General features: G+C 37.6%; 1 protein-coding gene and 1 long non-coding RNA gene across 5 annotated transcripts in view; one reads left to right on the top strand and one right to left on the bottom strand.

The window, feature by feature from the left end:
• HTR4 (5-hydroxytryptamine receptor 4) overlaps positions 1 to 22,232 on the top strand; it is a 210,245-nt gene that overhangs the window by 72,801 nt on the left and 115,212 nt on the right. The gene's annotated exons all lie outside the window — the stretch shown is intronic.
• The window catches only part of LOC129144028 (uncharacterized), a 108,124-nt gene continuing 105,597 nt past the window's right edge, over positions 19,706 to 22,232 (bottom strand). The window contains exon 4 of the long non-coding RNA XR_008548106.2: positions 19,706 to 20,110. This is a non-coding gene — a long non-coding RNA (uncharacterized LOC129144028). The remainder of the gene's footprint in view (positions 20,111 to 22,232) is intronic.

The raw sequence follows: 22,232 nt of genomic DNA, 5'->3' as shown, positions 1-22,232 counted from the left end.
AAGGAATGTGGGCTGCTGCTGGAGCTGCAAGTTACCTCAGCTGACAGCAGCAAGAGAATGGGGTCTTTAGTCCTACAACTGCAAGACAGTGAATTATGCCCACAATCATGTGAGCTGAAAAGGGAAGCCTGAGCTCCAGATGAGATCAGCTGTGATCCCTACCTACATCTTAATTTTAGAGTTGAGCAGAGAATCCAGTCACCATGCCCAGACTGTGAGATAATGAACGGGTGTTATATTAAACTGCTAACTTTGCAGTAAATTGTTATCTATCTATAGAAAACTAATATATTTACTTGGGCCACATGCCTAACCCATGGTAGAGCTAGGATTTGAACTCAGGTCTGGCTGACTCTAAAATTTTTGTTTTTAATCTCTCTTAACGTAGGGAATTATGCAAATCCAAAATTTGATATTAGGTGAGAAATAGACTAACTGCAAGTATAATGTAGATGATGTGATAAATTTGAAGCAAACTCTGAGAACTATGAGAAAAATAAATTGCCAAAAAGTTACATATGCTATGTGCAACTCAACCAATGTATTATTAGCATGAATGTGAAAAAAGAAACATTGGCTGTGCCCCCAGGCTCAACTTAAAGAAAGAACGGTGACATATAAACACTTATGTACAGTTCCTTAATTGCCAAATTAAATTGGCAGAAACTGACAGCTGTGAGTGACTTGAAGAAATTCTCCTGTAAGAAAACAATGCCTGGAATTTGGACAAATAGAACTTAGTGTGCAGAAATCAAAAGACTTGACATTGCTACAGGTTCTATAGAGTTTCTGAAGGATGACTGATTTCCAAAGCTCAGCATAATTAGGAGAAGTGTGCAAAAGAACATCCTGATTTTTCTAGAGTAGCCATAAGTTGGGCTTGGTGTAAGGACGCCATTGTAAGGGCCCTTTCCAATATATTATAGCAAAGACTGTAGCTACAAATAATATTTATCAAGGCCTTACTATGTTCCAGCCACTTCTCTGAGTGTTTTACATGACTTTACTCATGGAATCTTCAAACAATCCTAAGAGGTAGGTATTGTGATTATCGGTTTTATAGATAAGACACCTGAAGCACAGAAAATAACTTGCCCTGGGTAAATATTCTATTGACTCCAGGATTTGAAGAATTCAGGCAGTTTGTCTCTAAAGACTGTGCTTTTAGCGATTATACCCTCTGCCTCAAAAAGAAAATGCTTAAGTTCCAGGAAAATTCATTATTGTTGAAGAGGGAAGTGCATTTATATGGTTAAGACATGATGTTCATTGAAAGTATGCATGTTAGATTATCGTTTATATAAAAAGGAAAGAGATACCTTTGTTCAAACAACGCTATTTATATTGAGTGGAAAAGAACTAATAACTAACAGTAGATAACTCTTTAGGATGCCTAGGACTAGGTGCTGGGTGGTGGTCAAAATGAGGTTTAAGTTTATTGAAATGTTTGAATTTTTTTTGCCTAGAGTGTTTATAATTTATTGCAAAATAGTTCAATCTAACAAAATAACATTGCACAACAGAACAAATCTGCATCATCCAGTTTAGGAAACAAAGCACGACCAATACAGTTTACCCCTCCTTGTGTGCATCCCCTCACTTCGCCTCACAGAGGTAATTGTCTCCCAGAATTTGTAGTCTTATCATTCTGTTGCATTTGCTTAATACTTTTTAGTACATTAAGCATGTATTACAAAATGATATTTAATATATTTTATATTTCATATTTTATATAAATAACATACTTCATATATCATTTGACAACTTGCCTTTTTATTTTATGTATTTACTTTTTTTAACTTTTATTTTAGGTTCAGGGGCACATGTGAAGGTTTGTTACATAGGTAAACTCATGTCATGGGAGTTTGTTGTACAGATTATTTCATCACCCAGAAATTAAACCCAGCACCCAATAGTTATCTTTTCTGCTCTTCTCCCTCCTCTCACCCTCCGCCCTCAAGTAGACCCCAGAGTCTTTTGTTTCCTTCTTTGTGTTCATAAGTTCTCATCATTTAGCTCCCACTTATAAGTAAGAACAGGCAGTATTTGGTTTTCTGTTGCTGTGTTAGTTTGCTGAGTATAATAGCCTCCAGCTCCATCCATGTTTCTGCAAAAGACGTGATCTCATTATTTATATAGGCTGCATAGTATTCTATGGTGTATATGTACCACATTTTCTTTATCCAGTCTGTCATTGATGGGCATTTAGGTTGATTCCATGCCTTTGCTATTATGAATGGTGCTGCAATGAACATTCGTGTGCATGTGTCTTTATGGTAGAATGATTTATATTCGCCTGGGCATATACTCAGTAATGAGATTGCTGGGTCAAATGGTAGTTCTGCTTTTAGCTCTTTGCGGAATCACTATACTGCTTTTCTCAATGGTTGAACTAATTTACACTCCCACCAACAGTGTACAAGTGTTCCCCTTTCTCTGCAACCTCACCAGCCTCTGTTATTTTTTGATTTTTTACTAATAGCCATTGTGACTGATGTGAGATAGTATATCATTGTGGTTTTAATTTGCATTTCCCTAATGGTCAGTGATATTGAGCTTCTTTTTCATATGCATGTTGGCCACATGTATGTCGTTTTTTGGAAAATGGATGTTCCTGTCCTTTGCCCACTTTTTAATAGGGTTGTTTTTCTCTTGTAAATTTAAGTTCCTTTTAAATGTTGGATATTGGACCTCTGTCAGATACATAGTTTGCAAATTATTTTCTCCCATTCTGTAGGTTGTCTGTTTACTCTGTTGATAGTTTTTGTCATTGTTGTGCAGAAGCTCTTAAGTTTAATTAGATCCCACTTGTCAATTTTTGCTTTTGTTGTGTTTGCTTTTGGTCTTTGTCATGAAATCTTTGCCCATTCCTTTGTCCAGGATGGTATTGCCTAGCTTGTCTTCCATGTTTGTTATAGTTTTGGGTTTTACATTTAAGCCTCTAATCCATCTTGAGCTGATTTTTGCATGTGGTACAAGAAAGCAGTCCAGCTTAAATCTTCTGCATATGGCTAGCTAGTGATCCCAGCACCCTTTATTGAATAGGGAGTCTTTTCCTCATTGTTTATTTTTGTCAGCTTTGTCAAAGATCAGATGATCACAGATGTGCAGCCTTATTTCAGGGCTCTCTATTCTGTTCCATTGGTCTAGGTGCCTGTTTTTGTACCAGTATCATGCTATTTTGGTTACTGTAGCCCTGTAGTGGAGTTTGAAGTCAGGTAACATGATGCCTTCAGCTTTGTTGTTTTTGCTTAGGATTGCCTTGGCTATTAGAGCTCTTTTTTGGTTCCATATAAATTTTAAAATAGTTTTTTTCTAGTTCTGTGAAGAATATCATTGGGAGTTTGATAGAAAGAGCATTGAATCTGTAAATTGCTTTGGGCAGTATAGCCATTTTTATATTGATTTTTTTCTATCCACGCACATGGGATGTTTTTCCATTTGTTACGCCTTCTCTGATTTCTTTGAGAAGTGTTTTATAATTCTCATTGTAGAGATCTTTCACTTCCATGGTAAGTAATATTCCTGGTATTTTATTCTTTTTGTGGCAATTGTGAATGAAATAGCCTTTCTGATTTGGCTCTCGGCGTGGCTGTTCTTGGTATATAGGAATGTTAATGATATTTTACATTGATTTTGTATCCTGAAACTTTGCTGAAGTTGTTGATCAGCTGAAGGAGCTGTTGGGCTGAGACTGTGGGGTTTTCTAGATATAGAATCATGTTGTCTACAAATAGAGGTAGTTTGACTTTCTCTCCTCCTATTTGGATGTTCTTTATTTCTTTGTCTTGCCTGATTGCTCTGGCTAGGACTTCCAATACTATGTTGCATGGGAGTGGTGAGACAGGGCATCCTTGTCTTGGGCCAGTTTTCAAGGGGAATGCTTGCTTTTCAGAAACTCATTATATGTGTGAAATGTATCAATATTGATATGTTTAGTTTATTTAAACTTTTTTACTCCTATGTAGCAGTCAATTTTATGACTATAGTTTATTTTTTGATTATTCTATTAATGAATATTTAGATAATTTCCAGTGTTTTGCAATTATAGAAAACAAGTCCATAAATAATAATGTCATCTTGGGTACATGTGTGAGTTTCTTTAGGTTCTGTGCCTAGGAGTGGGTAGCAGGTGTATACATCTCTACTTTACTAGGTAGTACCAAAATTCTATCAATGTGGTGATGCTCCCACAGCAGTTCATAATGGTTCCAGATCTCTGTCAACACATGGCCATGCCAGACAGTAATTATTCCTAATCCAATTTTGTTAACAATAAGAATGTGTTCATGTTTTGCTCATTTAATTAAAAAGAAAGAAAGGGAGAAGGGAGGGGGTGAGCAGAAAGAAATAAGGAACAGAAAAAGAAAGGAATCCAGTTTCTGAGCCAATATGCAACTTCAGTGTTTGGACAGGGTAACTGGAGTCACAGGAAGGCTGTGTTGAGGTATAGACCTCTTGTAATTGATCAGGGGATGCTTACCTCTCCTTCTATTAAGGATTACACTAGCCTCAAAAATTGGAGGTTGAGAAGAGCCTCTAATGATTTTAACTTGGGGAGAAAAGAGGTAAAGGCAGGCAGAAAGTAAAGAGGAGATGTACCCAGAAGCCCTTCTCAACTGGACCAGTGAGGAATACATGATTCAATCAGCCAGTCAGCCATTTTATCTCCAGCTGGTTTGGCTGATTTTCTAGTGTGTTTAGAGGTTGACTCTTATGTAGAAAACTCATTAGTTATCCTATCATGCTTGCTTCCTCTTGGGATATTATAAGCTCCACTATAAGGACATTTTAGCAGCAGAAACCAGAGAAAATTATTTTATGTCATTTGACAATATGAAAAATAAAATGAATTCTGTGGTGGGTGGAAATTTCACTTACTGTAGAATGTCAATGATAAATGATTTCCCTGAGCATGTAAGAAGCACCGTATATTACAGGAACTGTGGTCCCTCAAGCCCGACATTCCATCACCAGCCCCAGCAAGTAGTGGTGGTGTGATGAGGTCAGCTTTGAAAGATTAAGAAGTCAGTTTTTGTCACACATCCATTCAAGGTGCTTTCCTGTGTACTACAGATATAGACCCACTTGGACACAAAGTGAATCAAATTAATCTTTTTGAATCTGAATTTATTTATCTGAAAATATCATTTATAATAGTAATTATAACCTCCCTGAATTTTGTGGATTAAATAGGAATCATAAAGAAAGCTTTTGATAACTGAAGGCTGCATTCAGATGTTGATTTTTAAAATCTGTCACGTGTGTGTGTGAGTGAGAGAGAGAGAGCGCGCGAGAGCCTTTACAGCATATTTGCCCTTTTATCAGGTGTTTTCAGATGTTTTTTCCATTGCTGATTAGCCTAACAGTCTTGGGTGAATAGCAGTGCATTTTCTCACCCAACCATTTGCTGTCCTGTCTGTAGCTGAATAGGGAGGCTGATAGTCAAGTGCTGGTTTTATAAAGAAATATTTAGCACCACAAACTTTGCTATAGCAGCTTTTTCAATAAAAATCCTTTCCCTCACTTTATGTTGATTCTTCTGATCATTGTCTCTTGCTGGGGAGAGAGTTAATGTGCTTTGCCCTCCTGCGGGAAGAGGAGCAATGATGGGACTATAATGGTCAGGCTATGTTTCTCTCCGTTTTAAATGAGCAAAATTCACCCCATTGCTTGGTTGTTTAGCTGGCCTGAGAACTGTTAATTTTTCTCCAAATATCTGGTACACTTAGCAAAGTATTCCATAATTCCTAGTTCTGTTTATTTCAGAGTGGTAAGAGACTCATGTAGATCCAGGTAGACCATTAGTCTACTAGATAAAGGAATAGCCTCTATGGTGTCATTAACCTGCACTCCTTTAACTTTTGCTTGCAACACTCTGGTGTTAGGGAGCTCACTACATTGTAAGGTTTTGCAGGGCAGCTCTGGTGATTAGGGCAGGGATGAGGAATAGCAAGACAAATGCTAGAATGCCTTGTCTAGACCCAGGAGGTCAATCACTGCTCATGACACTGCTTCTGGTGCTCATTATGTTGTTCATTGTTCTCGCCTTCTGGATACATTGTAGATTTGCACTCCCCATCCTCCTTATAGTTGAGTGAGTCTTTCTGACTAGTTCTGGCCAATAAGTTTTTGAGTAGATATAATATAAGTCACTTCCAGGCTGGAACATTTCATTATCAGTTTGTGACACACACACTTTAACCCCCCAAGTTCTATTTCCCTCTAGCATGTAAAATGGGAACATTTGAGATGGTGACCACTCCATCTTTCTGGATCACAGAGGGAATGAGATGAGCAGAGCCTCCTGACAATGCACACAGACATGTACAGTGAGTGAAAAATAAACCTTTGCTGTTTTACATTACTGAGGATTAAGAGTTCTTTGTTCCCAGAGTATAATCTAACCCAATCTGACTGAGACAATGGTGACTGAGAACCCATTCTCAGAAACCTTCTCAATACAGCATTTCAACTATACAATTGAATTGTAGTTGTAGTATGAGAAGAAAAGTACCTTTCATTTTCTCTTAGTTTGAGCTGAACTCTACCTTCCAGTATCTTCCCTGACTAGGATCCAGCCACACTCTTTAGAACTGCATGACAGTGTTCAGAGATTGGAATTAGCTACTCCAGCACCTCTGAGCTGTTTGGTCTCTCGAATGAGATCTCCATTTCCTCAGCTGCTCTACCTGTGCCACAGGGAATAATTCTAAACCTTCATTGTTCTGGTTAATTGTCTAGATATGTTTTAGTATCACTGGATTATCATTATCCATGACAATTCTCAGGGTATCCTTAATCTTCCAGCACTTTTAGCATTCACGATATCTTTTAGAATCCATAGCCTGCCTGTGGCCTGTCGTGTTCTGAGATGAGGAGGGTGAGGGACAGTGAAAACATGTTAGAATCAATAGGTTGAATATCCTGAGATGGTCAAAGAATTACTGGAGTCAAGAGTACTAAAGAAAAGGGTTCTAGAGACAGGAAATGATGGTTTAAGAATGAGATATTTTAAACTGAAATTGTTGGGAGTTACAACTATTGGTAATGACGAACTCATGGACTGAACATTGGAGTGAGTAACTGAGGAAGTACAGAGCACAAGCTCATTGAAGGAGAGCAGGCTTGGTTCTCAAACGAGTTATCAGACTTTTTTTAAGAGGCAAACATTTCTATTCATCTGTATTCCAGATTATGTATTTTACTGTTAGATTATCTTCATAATTATGCCACTGGTGATTAAATTAAAATATTACATTCGTCTATCATAGGGATTAAAATATCCTGTTCTGGACTATCTACCAGCCATGTGACCTTGGGCACATCAGTTCAAGTCTCTGAGCCTCAGTTGCTTCATCTGTAAATTGGATATAGTCGTAACATCTATAACCATAGGCTATTGTGACAATAAAAATCAGTCAATGCATAAAAAACAGATATGACTCTTTCTGGCATATAGTAGCACTCAGATAATGAGAATAACTGTTCTTTATTCCATTATTATCAAAGCAGAGAAACTGACAAGGCCTGAAGTCTTGGAAAGCTGCCACAGTCAACCCTAAGGGGATACCCTTATTATATTATATTACATTACGTTGCATATTAGAGCCCACCATTTATTTTCAAGCTAACCACAAAATTAATTTTTTTATCTCAGCAGTTTCTAGCACATAGAAACATTTCTACCTTAAGAATTATTTTCAGAAAGAACAAAACACACACTCAAATGAACACACCAAAATTCCACAAACTTGATTTGCAAATATTGTCAAATTAGATATTCATGAGATAATAAATTACAGCTTTTTATGGAAGATGTGTGAAAAATCCTTCAGGACTTTGAGAAAAGCTTGAAGCTGGAGCAGATTTTTCTAATTTTCTCGATAGGGAAGTAGTGTGCCACCTCTGCCCCTGTGCTGCTCTCTCCAACCTTTGACATTCACTGAGCTTCTTTAACTGCATGCATCCAGTACTGATAAATCAGGAACACTCCAGTGCATTCATTTAGACAAGACACCTGAAGTGTGTCTTGTCTATCAAAACAGCCTAGCTCTTGAAAGTCATATTTTTCTAGGCCAGTAATTCTCAATCACCCCAGATCAACTGCTACTCTCTTTTTAAAAACAAATAGCTTGTAATACCCCTTTACAATACTGAAATGAAATCCATGAGTAATCTAACGTTTCTATACACAATGAACAATTATCAATATAATGTCTTAACTGAAATACAAAGAAGCAATAAAAGGAGAGTAATTTTGGTAAAAAAAACATACATTTCATTGTATAAATGCTCAGGCTCATCTACAACAGAAACATAATAAAGCAGTCAGATATGTGCATTTGTACATTAAGTCACCACCATGGATGCGACAACTACCAACAAAGTCTAACGCAGACATGTTGTATGTAGGTGACAGGGTGAATATTTGTTCTGAACCAAATGAAAGCATACCCTTCCCTTTATTCAGTGTATGGAAATTACCATGCAAGATTCTTTTTATTTATAAGTAAAAGGAGTTATGTTCTAGATTAGATAATTACAAACAAATTTTTCACTTACACAAGTTGCTGGTAGGATGTTCTAGAATCATGGAGAATGTGGCCTGTAGAATGATAATTTTCTTATGTGGGATTGTCCCTCATGTTGTAATGTGAAACCTGTCCTTCCTCTAGATTTGTGTTGTGCTCCCCAATCATAACTACAACCCAGTATCCCAAAGATATCTCAAACATCCCCTAGGAGATGGCGCCACTTCCACCAATAACTAGGTTCTAGATAGGTTGACTGGTATCGATACAAGGAAAATATTTTTAAATTACTAAGACCACCCTAAACAAAATAAAACAAAAACAAAAACAAAAACCCACACACACATAAACAACACAAAAAATACTCTTGTCCCTTCTCTTTTATACACCAGATAGGTCAAAATGCAAACCTAATCATGTCACCCCCAGTGCCAACCTTCTTAAAACAATCACTGAATTAATGATAATACCTAAATACTTAGTACAACTTCCAACCCCCTCCTGATGTGACCCTTGCTGGCCGCATCTGACATGAGGCATCCCCTCATTCTCTGCGCTCCAGTGATCTTCGTCTCCTTTCAGTTGCTGGACTAAGTTATGTAGCTCTCATGGCTGCACTTCCAGCCTCAGTCCCCAATGTTTTCTGCCTTTTTTCTGTCAACTTCTATTCCTCTTTAAGTTGCAGCTCAATTATCATCTCCTCAAGAAAGTGTTTTCTGTTCTCCCATCAGGGTCAATGTTACCTTGTGTACCTCCCCTTATAATATCCACCATAGTTGTAATTTTATGTATATGCAGTTATTGGATTCATGTCTGTCTCCTTCAGTAGCCTCTGAGCTCCCTGAGGGAAGGGACTGCCTGCTTCCTCTTCTCAGTGCCTGAAATAGAGTGGACTATCAAATACTCTGTTGAGTGCATCTAGATATGATTAAGTTGGTGAAGGAATGGTTGAATGAACAAATGGACAAACATATGCCTACATCTAACCTGACATTCCTTGGCCAAGCCTCTTTTTGAGTCAGTGAGTTTGTTTGTTTTCTGCTTGGAGCTGGGCTCACACCCAGCTGCTTGGAGAAATTAATACTCTTGTGTATGACCTATTTGGCAAGAGCAGTACATTATCCTTCTAGTGCAAAGTGAGAAGACTAAGGTGTTGGCCAGAGTGCAAAAGATGGGATTCACAGGTGAGGGAAAAGTCTTTCCTTATTCTTCAGTTAAACAAGTAACCCATAAGCATACAAATTCATGTAGTTTAAAGTTCTAGTAATATTCTGAATGAAGAAGTCTCCCATCATCTTCAATACCCTGCCCAAAATATTTATGATTAACAATTGGGTGTGCATTCTTATGGCCATGACCTCTGGATCTACTTATATTAAATATGTGTATATGTATGCATACATATGCATTTCTGTCTCCCTCTTCTTCTCAGTTTTTATTTTATTCAAACTCCTATGATATCATATAATGTATATTGATGTATAATTTTTTAATCTACTCGTGTTTTGGATACATTATATTATTTTATTGTAAGTATAGCACAACTTCTGTACAATAAAATAATAAATAAGATAAATATAATACACATACATACAATAAAATAATAAAATGTATTTAAAATAAGATTTTTTAAATTTAAAAAGTCATTTAAGAAATTATTTTAAGTTCCAGGATACATGCACAGGACATGCAGATTTGTTACATAGGTAAACATGTGCCATGGTGGTTTGCTGCATCTATCAACTCATCACATAGGCATTAAGCCTCACATGCATTGGCTATTTTTCCTGATACTCCCCTTCTCCCCGTCCCCCAAACAGGCTCCAGTCTGTGTTGCTCCCCTCCCTGTCTCCATGTGTTCTCATTGTTCAGTTCCCACTTATAAGTGAGAACATGCAGTATTTGGTTTTCTGTTCCTGTGTTAATGGCTCTATTTTAGATATAACAAAAGGTACTGAGAAAAAACATAAAAGAACACCTGTGTGTCCATGACCCAGCTTAAGATATAAAATGTTACAAATATGACTGAACTTTCTGCTGATCAGATATATTCCTGATGAAAATCAAATCTCCTTCTGACAAAAAAAAAAAAAACTCTTCTGTCTGTCTTGACCCTACAACTACTTCCCTGGTTTCATTGTTTATGCATGGCTGTATACTTTTTATTATATGTATATGGATCCCTTCTCATTCTTTTTAACACCTGCATAGTATTTTTTAAGGGTATCAGTGTGCCATGATGTAATTAATCACTAATAGATTTGTGAAGATTTGTACCATTTCCAAGTGTTCAGTTTTACAAAAAACTATAGCAACACACAACCTTCTACATGCATCTCTGGACACCTAAGCAAGTGTTGGAGCATTTCCCTAGAATAGATATGTTAAAAATGTGCATTCAAAAATTTCGAACATACTGCCAAATTAGCATCCAAAAAGCTTTACTAATGTGTCCTCCCACAACCAGTCCTGAGAGTATGCTTTCAGCACACCCTTGTCAATTCAAAAGATTAGCAATTTGGTGTTTTTTGAGTCTGACTGGTGGAAATTGTATCTCATTGTTTGAAGTTACAATTTCCTGGCTACTTATAAATGTTTGTGTCTTTAGTTAAGCTCATGGACAATTTGTAAAAAGAAGAGTGATTCTACAATATGTAATTCATTACCACTTGCTCTATGAGGACAGGGGCCTTATCTGTCTCACTGTCAACTATAGCTCCATGGCCAAGCATGGTAAATAAGTAATAAATATTGATTGGTTCGTCAGTTGATTGATTTATAGGTTAATTAATTATCAGACCCTATGTATACTTTAAACAAATTCTCTAAAGGGATAAGGTAATCTAAACTAGAAATAATCAGTGTAAAAAATGAAAACTGTAATGCTTATGTAAGAGCAAAAAATGGGGATTAGTGTGGCCAAAAACGCTAAACTTTAAAATACAAACAATTCAACTGAGTTCTGAAAACAAAACAAACAAATAATGGAACTGGAGAGGACAGACTTATGGTCTCTATTGGATGTAACATATATAACGTCTTGAGGAAAAGATAGAATATTTCATTTGCAGTAGAAGATTGAAGTATCTGAAGGCAGGACTTTGGATAAAGTGGATAAATAATCACATGTTATAGTAGTAGGTGATACAACCGTATTTCCAAGATAGTCTACAATGGCACCATTCAGTGCTTAACTTGTATCTGTTAAGTACCTATTATGGGCCAAGAAAACTGACAAAGCCTCTGCTTTCATGGCACTTATCTGTTGGTGGGAGACAGTTAATAGACACTAGAAAACAAAGAAATATACAATATGTTAGATACATACCATCAGGAAAAATACAGCAGCATAGTGAATCTGAGAATGACAAAGTATGCTACATTCATTAGAATAGTCAGGAAAATGCTCTTTGATGGGGACACCTTTGAGCAGAGAACTAAGTGAAGACAAAAAGGGAACCTAGTGGATATTTGGAAGTGAATAGTCTAGGAAGAAAACACAACAGGTGCACAGGTCAGAGCGCACTTGACATATTGGAGAAATACAGAGGAGGTGTTTGTGCCTGGAGCAGAGGGAGGAGAAGAACTGGTGGAAATCGAGATCAAACGGGCAGCTGGTACCAGGTTCCTTATATCCTGGTATATTCTACCAAGTCTCGGTAGAAACTTGGGATATTCTGCATGAGCTGGGAAGCCATTGAATAATTTTGAGTGGAAAACATACATTGTCTGCCTTTGATTTCAGAGGTTTAACTCTAGATTTTGTGTAGCACATAGACAATAAGGGCAGGAAATTGAAGACAAGATTTTATTGCAAGAAATAAACCTGTAAGAAGTAAGTTAGAGATAATAGTGGCTTGCACTAATATTAGTGGCACCACTGATGAGAAGTGGTTAGATTCAGGACAAAGTTGTAAGCTCCAAAACATCTACAGAAGGGGAGAAAACTTTGTTTAAAAAAAATTATTAAAGTTATTCTTTCTTTGTAGCAGCTTCAGGTGGATGGGCAAAAACTAAGAAAATTTCATCTATTAAGCACCACACCACAGTTTATAGCTACATTTGCAATTAAAAACTTCTTAAAATGAAGTACACCAATTAGTAAGTTTAATAACTGGTGAGAGGAACAATACGTGCAGATTTCATATAATTATCAAGGCACTGTTATGAGCAAAACCAGATATAGGCAATGCATTTTGAAAAAAACACAATTTTTTGTGGATTAGCAATGTAATACACATTTGATGGGAAATACTGGGAAAAAGTAAAAAACAGAAGAAATAATTCAAATTTTTTAGATTAATATCACCTAGAGATAACCATTTTGGATATAGATAATATTAATATATGGAGTCATATGTAATAAATACAGGTATGTCATATGTATAAATATTAGGTACCATGTATGTATCATTTACCTGTACATATATATGTTTGTATATGTAAGGATGTATGTGTATGTATATCACATACATATACCAGATTTGCATTTCAGTGTTACTCTACAACATTCAGATGTACGAAATGCCAAATTTCTTTTAATCTCTAAATTAGTTAACTTTTCTGTGAGCTCCTCAAGCTGGGTCTCAATGGTAAATTCAATCTCAGACATTTTGAGGACCTCTTCCTCTTTCCCCGTTAAGCTGGACCTTTTGCTTTTCACTTTGTCCTGGTCACCACCACGTCCACAGATCCCTTGAAGGCAGGAGGCTCTGTTGCTTCCCTGTCAAGCTTGACACTGGAGTCTTCAAAGCTTGTAGTTGTACAAATCTTAGTTATTTTCTTGAGATGGAGGAAGAAGGTAACCACTCATTTCTTCTAGTATTTTTGTAATTTTTTTAAAAAGGTCACAAGTTAATCTTTCACTATAGTATCTGGGCCCATATATAAATACATATTTTTATAAAGGTTGACCTTGTGCTTTACTGTTTTATACCTGCTTTTAACTTTGGATGGTATTTAGGAGAAATGTCCCCTGTCATTAAATATTTTAAACCTGAATTTCAACGGCTGTGTATTAATAAATTGTTTATGTAACCAACACCCAAATATAGACATTTAGATGTTTCATGTTCTCCAGTTATGAACAACATAGTTGTGAGTAATAATGTACAGAAATCTTTATGAACAGCTATAAGGATTTATTTCTTTTGGAATTTTTGGAGCATGAATGTTTTTAAGGCTTTTTTAACATTTGTCACAAGCCTCGTGTGGATATGCATTGACATGGTACTGCAATACAGTTCTTAGACTTCCCAGGTTGGAATGCCACAGCCAGCTTTTCCAGATGAGCCTCCTTTACATGATTCTGTCTTTGGCTCTAGAGATGACTAGTAACCAGGTGCAGGAGGAGAAGTAGTGGATAGAGGGTCTAATCCAGGTAGAGAATCTGAACTTCAGTCTGTCTATCTTTGGGCAACCCCACCATTATTCTCCACCTGCCTCTCCCATCACCTTCACTCCCTCATCTTCTCTTATATGTTGGGTGCATGGCAGGGCGTGTAGGTGTGAGTGTATACATGTTGGTTGTGGAATAGAATGCAGAGCCTTTCTTTTCAAAATCCTTATGCCCCATCAAGATACTGGATACTCCCTGCTTCTCTTATGATTACGTCAGCCTCAAATCCTCCCAAATTCTTGCCCCTCACATTCGTTTACCACCTTCTAAACCCCATCTCCACTCCTATGAGCTTTCAGCACCTTTATTTCTTCTCTGCTATACTAAATTGTGTTTTCTACCAGTTGTGTCTGGAAAAACTCCAGTGTATTCTTACTCATTATCTCTTTTCTCTGGCCGCTATTTATAGTTGTCGTTTCAACAGCCCCCAGCTGTTGAAATTACAACATGCTCTCATAATGATCAGTCATTGATCAGGCTTAGTTTCTTGCTACATTGTGAGCTAGAAGACCAGGACCAGTGTTAATGTCATTTGTGTCTATTTGAAATGAACAGAAAAGGTGAATATTAATAGCTAGGATTAAGATAACAGACACTACATGCCAAACAACATTGTAAGTGTTTTAGATTTAGATTTATTAATCTTTTTTTTTTTTAGATGGAGTCTCACTGTGTTGCCCAGGCTGGAGTGCAGTGGTGTTATATTGGCTTACTGCAACCTCTGCCTCCTGGGTTCAAGCGATTCTCCTGCCTCAACCTCTCGAGTAGCTGGTATTATAGGTGCCTGCCACCATGCCTGGCTAATTTTTGTATTTTTAGCAGAGACAGGGTTTCACCATATTGGCCAGGCTGGTCTCGAACTCCTGACCTTATGATCCACCCACCTCGGCCTCCCAAAGTGCTGGGATTACAGGCGTGAGTCACCACGTCGGGCCGAATTTATTAATCTTTATAACAACTTCGGTGCCCAGGACATGACTAGAAAATAGACTTAAAAGTATTATTAGCCTAAAGAGTACAATGTGGGAAAGGCTTCTGATATTCTCTGGAGAAACTTGTTAACTCTTTAGTGGTTTGTATGTGATGTTAACAGCTATAACTTGTAATTCAAAGCGAGGATTGGTGGTCCAAATGCACTTGTCTGGGGGAGTGGTTTAGAGACAGAACAGAACTATTGAGCTGAATGAAGGGGGAAATCCCTTTGTGTTGATCACTACTTTAAACTTCTTTCAAGCAAGGGCTACCTTGTATATCTTTTTACTTGTCTAACATATATTTGTTATACTAGGCACTGTTGATACCAAAATCAGTAAGTTAGTGTAGTTGGGAGGCACAGATCTTTAAATAACAATTAAATATAGGGTGATAAAAGCTATGATATATAATTATAGGGTACAATGGGAGCATATACGACAGGGACAATATTGAGGTCAGGATGGCTTCCCAGACAATAAGATGTTTAAGCTGAGTGCTGAAGGACATGCGAGAGCTTGCCAGGTAAAGAATGGGAAGGAGAGGAAGGAGTTTAACAAGCGTGCCTCATCTCACTGAGTGGGAATTTGGGCACTTCATTTAGTGTTGGTTATGGAACAGTGTCAGAAATAAAGCTAGAGAGTTAAGTAGGGACCAGTTTAAACCAGGTCAAGATGTGCTATTGTATCAAAATTGCAATGGGAAGACATTACAAGATTTTGAACAAGAGGGAGAAATTAGCTAATTTCTTTTGGGGGAAAAACATATCTTGACTTCAGTGTTGAGAGTGTTGGGAAAGAGTAATTGCCAAGGCAGAATAACTAATTAAGAAGTAGCTCATTCATTCAGTCAGTCAGTCAGTCAGTCATTCCACAGATACATTTGTCCCTTGGTATCCATAGGGGATTTGTCCCAGGACCTCTCTGGGGTACCAAAGTCTAAGGATGTTCAAGTACCTGATATAGAATGATGTAGTATTTGCATTTAACTTAAGCATATCCTCTCATATACTTCAACAAGGTTACTTAACAATACCTAATGCAATGGTAAATACTATGCAAATAGTTGTTATATCTATTGTTTATGTAATAATGACAAGAAAAAGTCTGTACATGCTCAATACAGGCACTATTTTTTAAAGAATATTTATGATTCACAGTTGGTTGAATCTACGGATGTGGAACCCACAGATACAGAGAATCAACTGTACTTTCACAGCACTACTATGTGCTAGGTACTGTAAAACAGTACCAAAAAGGTGCTGGAAAATACTTCAGTGAATATAACAGCCCAAGTTCTTGCTTTCAGTGATTTTACATTCAAGTTATTCTAGTGTGTGTGGGAGCATAAAAGGTAACAGCTGTGAAAATCAATAATGCAATTCAAGAGAATAGAGAGTGAGGGGAGTTTCTTTTTTAAATAAGTCCTCTCTGCAGAGATGAATCTGAGCAGACACCTGAATGAAGTGAAGGGTGAGCTTCTCTGGTCACTTGGATGGAGAGATCCAGATGGTGGTAGCATCAGGTGAGAGGTGGATGGTGGAGGTGGATGCATGATTGGCACCATCTGGGAACAGTGTGGAAGTCAGGAAGTCTCCTTAGCGGGAGCAGCCTGGGAAAGAGAGAGTGGTGAGAGTTGAGATGATGGAAGCAGCCAGTGGCCAGCTTTGTAAATTTACATAGGTCATGGTGAGGGCTCTGGGTTTACTCCTAGTGAGATGACAAGCCATCTTAAGGGCAGTGAGTATGAAAGTGATATGTTCCAATCTCAATATTTTTCAAAGCTCATTCTGTCTAGTGGGTGAAGAGTGGATTGTGTGTGAGAAATGATGGAAGCAGGGATGCCATTTGAGAGGCCTTTGCAGTCACCAAGTGAAGCATGATGTAGTAGGAACTAGAATGGTATGACATTGAATGGCTGGTAAAGGGTTGGGATCAGGAAACATTATGAAGTTAGAGCTATCAGGATTTGCTGATGTATTGGAGGTAGAAGAGGTAGAGACCTGGTAAAAGTGGCTTCCAAATTTTTAACCTGAGCAACTGGAGAAATAGATTTGCTATGTATTCAGATGGGAAGCAGGTTTGAGGTTAGGGAAATCAAGAGTTCAATTTTGGACATGTTAAATTTAAGCTGTCTCATATACTAAGAATTTGAAGACAAAGACAAAGTAGTTAGTGGGATAAAAGGGGTTGTGATAGTCTAGGAGAAGATGAAAGGAAGCCCTCTCCTAGGGTATTGAAGCAGATTGGAGAGAAGTGAAGGGATTTAAGAGATCCTCAAAGTAGATAATGACTTAGGTAAAGGAGAAGAAAAAAATGAGCAAGATGCTCAGTTTCTGGCGTGGTCAACCGGAAGGGTGTTGCTTTCCACTTAGTGAAAGAATCCAGAGGAATGAATGACTCCCAGTAAATAGGCTCCTTTTAGGCTCTTATAGGTCTTTGTGTCTTAATGCCATGTTTTCTTCTTTAGACCAAACATCTCTGGTTACAGAAGAGCAGGGGTCATGAGACTTTTTCATAAAGGGTCATAAAGGGAGTAAAGTTTCTCTTCGGGCCACAAAATCTCTCTCGTAATTACTCAGCTCTACTTTTGTAGTGTAAACTCAGCTAGAGGAACTACATAAATGATTGAGTGTGGCTGTGTTCCACTAGGACTTTATTTATAAAAACAGACAGCAGGCTGGATTTGGCCCAATGGCCGTTGTTTGACTACTCCTGCAACAGCATAAAATTGAGCTGTTTCATCTCTCCTTTGGGCAAAGGATTTTTTGCATTATCAGAGGCAGAAGTAAGAAGAGAAACCATAGTACTTGGCAACAGCAAACCAAGATCCTGGCAAAATATGGAGAGCTGTATCCACTGGCAATTGGGCCTAGTGACAGAGGCCATCTGTTGCAAAGGAATGGAGAGCAGGTTACTATCAGAGTATGGGAAAGTCCACTTTTCCTTGAGTGCTTATGCTTAGGGTAAATGATTCACCAAAGTGGAGAGGGCATATGTGGTCCACATTTTTTCCCTGTGCTGAATTTCTCATAATCACAGGAATAATTTCGAGGAAATGATCAGCTGAATATTGAAAACATGTCATGTGTTTTACCCCAAAGGAAGACATTTCTGTGCCTGGTGAGTGTATTCCTTAACAAGTGTGTGTAAAAAAAAAAAAAAAATGTTTTCAACACAAACCAGAGACCCTAGACTGTGCACATATAAAGAAAAAATGATCTTGTAAAGAAAAGAAATCTATCTCTGTAGCTGTTGACTCAGTTCCACTTCTGGAAAACGGGTTTTCTTAAAGACAGACCACCTCTGAGGTCTAATTTACTAGCACTATTATTTGGCATTTCATTTCCAAGAAGAATTGAATCCTTAATGATTAACATGCTGTGCAGCAGTGGGTATCTCTCCAGATGTAGATCTCACCTTGCCTATCTATCCTGCCTTGGCTTTACATTCAGGCATGGCCTCAGAAAACAGTGTCTTTCATCCTGAAATCCTTTGTATTCCTTACAGCTTTTAACTCCATTATACTCTATACAGACAGATCCTCTTTGGGCTTTGAAGTTTGTTTCATGCCCAGTATGTGTGATATTTGAGGTTCTTGAAAAGTCTATTAAGATTTTGCCTCAAGAATTTTACTCTGCATGTTTGCAGTTCAAAACTACCTAACCTTCACCAGCTGTGCACCAACCACCTCCCTGCCCTCCTGTCCTTGTCTATAGGGTTTTCAAAAAAAAATCAAACAGAATTATTTTAGAATTACATAAAAACTCCATTATATATAATTTCCATCCTATAAGGTTTATTCCTTTTTTCTCCTAGCATTTTCTATAGCCAGCACATTTTACAACACATATTAAGCTGTCATCATCAGTATTTTGAGTCTTAAGTTTCTAGACAAAAAGCAAAATTTTAGCATGTGTTTTTTTAAAGGAAATATATTCACTTCTAAGTAAGCATGTTTAAAATTTAGTAGGAGAAATACTGGACTTGCAATAAAAATATGTGGGTTTAAATCCCAGCTTCACCACTTAATAGTTACAAAATATTACGTCTCTTAACCATGCTGAGCTCCAGCCTCTTCTGAAAAGGGGGCATCATGATATTACATCACATGATAATGATAATTATGAAGATTGAATTAGCCAAGATGAAAAATCTTCCAGGTGCATTGTTTGCCATATGGTAGGTGTTCAGTACATCAATGTCAAAATCAACCCACTTCCAAGGAAGACATTTCAAAGTGAGAAGCAGAAGAAAATAATTTGCAAAGGCAGAATGGAGGTTAAGATTAAGGGCATCCCTTGTAAGGTTCTAGGTCAGTGGTCCTCAAAGTATGGTTCCAAGACCAGCGTCGACTTCAGCATTACCTGGGAACTTGCTAAAAATGTAAAATTTTGGTCTTCACCCAAGATGCACTAAATTAGAAAGTGTGGGTGGGTTCAGCAGTCTGTGTTTTAACCCAGCCCTCCAGATGATCCTAGTGTTTGCTGGTGATTTTGAAGCACCACTGCTCTGATGCTTCATATTATGGAATAAGGCTATGCAAACTATCTTATTTAATCCTCCTCTTTTTTTTTTTTTAAAAGCTTTCTGTAAAAAAGAAAAAAGAAAAGAAAAAACGTTAACTGGGAGACCTGAGAACTTAGTACAAGAACCCAAAGTAATATAAGCCAAATCATAAGAAATATTTTCTCCCTCAGAAAGGATTTCCACTTAAGTCAAAATATAGGATTTCAAATAAGTGTAACATCTAGAACACACCTAGAATATGGAAACAAATGAAGACCACACAGATGAGAACAAACAAGCAATTTATTCAGAGCATGATAAAGCAAGAGGATCAGCCACCATCCTTAGAATTTAGCAAAGTCTCAAAGACAGGCAGGGGAGTAAAAAAGCTTTATAAGCGGGGAAAAGAAGGCTTCTGCTATCTTCTGATTGGAGGTTGTTGGCACACTGAAGCAGGAGGTGCACTAACAAGCAGTGAGGCATCTCACGTAATTGCTTTGGGGAGCAGTGTCTTTGGCATTCTGTTATTAGTCTTGAGTTGGAAGCAGGTAAGAGGGTTAAAAAAGGGGGAAGCTAGCTCGCAGTCATTGAACCAGTCCTGATCGTTCTGGGCTGGCTGCCAGAGATTGTCCATCGGAGTTTTATTGTTACACATGGTCTGGCCATTGTCCATTTGTATGTTTAGTCTCTCAAGAAACCTAGGGGGAAAGAGTGCATATATTTAAAGGAAATGATATATTCTTTAAAACAATTACATAGTATTGCTCAGGTTATTTGTTATAAGGAAAAACAACATACTCATGGATTCTGTTATTTCTATTTTAAATAAAGAAGTATTTGAAAAATCAATTTACATAAGTCATATTAGCAATGCGATTATTATCTGAGTTTGTCTCTCCTATATGTTAAACTCAGATTTTGTTCATGGCCAGTAATAAAGGTAATGAAGAAACCACACGCATATAATTACAGATGGTCCCCGACATGATGGTTTGACCTAAGAATTTTTTACTTTACCATGGTGTAAAAGCAATATGCATTCAGTGGAAACTGTATTTCCAATATTGAATTTTGATCTTTTCCCAGGATAGCAATATGCTGTATGATACCATCTTACCTAGCCTGGCAGCAGCAGTGAGCTCCAACTCTCAATCAGTCAGGTGATCACGAAGGTAAACAACCTACGCTCTACAGAGTAGTCTGCTGCCAGATGACTTTGCCCAACTCTAGGCCCATGTAAGCTTTCTGAGCACATTTAAGGTAGGCTAGGCTGTTACAATGTTCTATAGGTTAGGTGCATTAAATGCATTTTCCATTTACAATGTGCTCAACTTACAATGGGTTTACTGGGAGGTAACCCCATCATAAGTCTAGGAACATCTGTACTTGTAATAAATGATGTATACTGTCAAAACAAAAATTGCACTGGATGAAGTTAAGCAGGTAAAGATGACTTTTTTCTTTTCCAAGGCTATGGCAATAGGGAGAGAGACCAGAATGCAATCTGACTTCAACTTCACTACAACAAAGGACAGGAGGGTTTTTAAGAAATAGAGTGGGGGGAAGGGATTACCTAATGTGCTACCTAATTAGCCTTACCCAAAGGATAAGTAAACTTTCTCATATCTTCACGACAAGGGATGGTTTTACAACTTGGAGCAAGGTGTCCACCTAAGTTAGGCTGTTCGCTCCTACAGACTGAGAGATAGGAGCACTATATTTCTTGATGATTTCCTTTCAAAGGGAAGGGAAAAGTTCTTGAGAATGACAGTCCTAGCTTGTAAAACTGGTGAGTATCTTTCATTTACATCTCAAAGTGTTAGAGAAAGAATTTGCAATTACAAATTTTCTAAAGTAAATGCTCTAAGAAAAGGGAGTTCAGAGCCTGGAGTCAGGAAGAAGGCTGTCTAAAGTTTAGTCAAGCTGAGTGGAACGTTAAGGCCCTCTTGGTTAATATTCATTCTCTTAGCAGTATAGAAACCAACAGGGACCTTACATTTAAGGTTAATAAAATTCTCACTAGAAAAAAAAATTCAATTTTAGACAGGCTCTCTTGTAAGTCAGAATGCCCTTGTACTCGTCTCCTAACTGTTGATTGGTAAGAAAATGAAACATTATTTTCTTTAATTTAAATGTAATTCCTTTGCAAAAGACTGTGCAGGGCTGGGCAGGAAGGGTGAAAAAAATACTTAGATAGGGAGTATGGGATCTTTTGTGGATGTGCTGTGTATATTTTCAAGAATATTTCTTGTGTACATGACACTCCTAACAGGTGGGAGAGGAGGCACTTACTGCGGAGATCATTGGTGCAATGGTGGAGCCCTCTGGTCTAACATAATTTTATTGCAAAGTTCGATACATAAAAAGATAAAGAGAAAAAGTACTCTAGTTTCCCTGCCTCCTTGCTTCCTGTCATTCTTAGGAGTGATCTTGAAGTAGTTCCAGGGAAGTATCTATAATATATATATTTATATATTCCTAATATATGTATTATATAATATATTATATATATATATATTATACATACATATATTCACTTGAAATGTTCCTCTTGGCTTCCAAAATACCACTCTCATCTGATGTCCCCAGAACATCCTGGATAGTCTTTCGCAGTCTCCTCTGCTGGTTCTACGTTCTCTACTGCACATCTCAGTACTGCCGTTCATCAAGACCCTGACCCTCTTCTTGGGTGATCACATCCTTCCTCAGTTCTCTAAATCCCATAGAAGTGCTGGCAATTCCAAGCGTGTATCTCCTGCCCAGTCATCCCTCTGAGCTCCAGACACACACACATCCAATTGCCTACTTGACGTCTTCACT

The sequence above is a fragment of the Pan troglodytes genome, chromosome 4, assembly GCF_028858775.2.
Source record: "Pan troglodytes isolate AG18354 chromosome 4, NHGRI_mPanTro3-v2.0_pri, whole genome shotgun sequence".
NCBI classification, from domain to species: domain Eukaryota; kingdom Metazoa; phylum Chordata; class Mammalia; order Primates; family Hominidae; genus Pan; species Pan troglodytes.
This window is presented reverse-complemented; position numbering and strand designations above follow the sequence as displayed.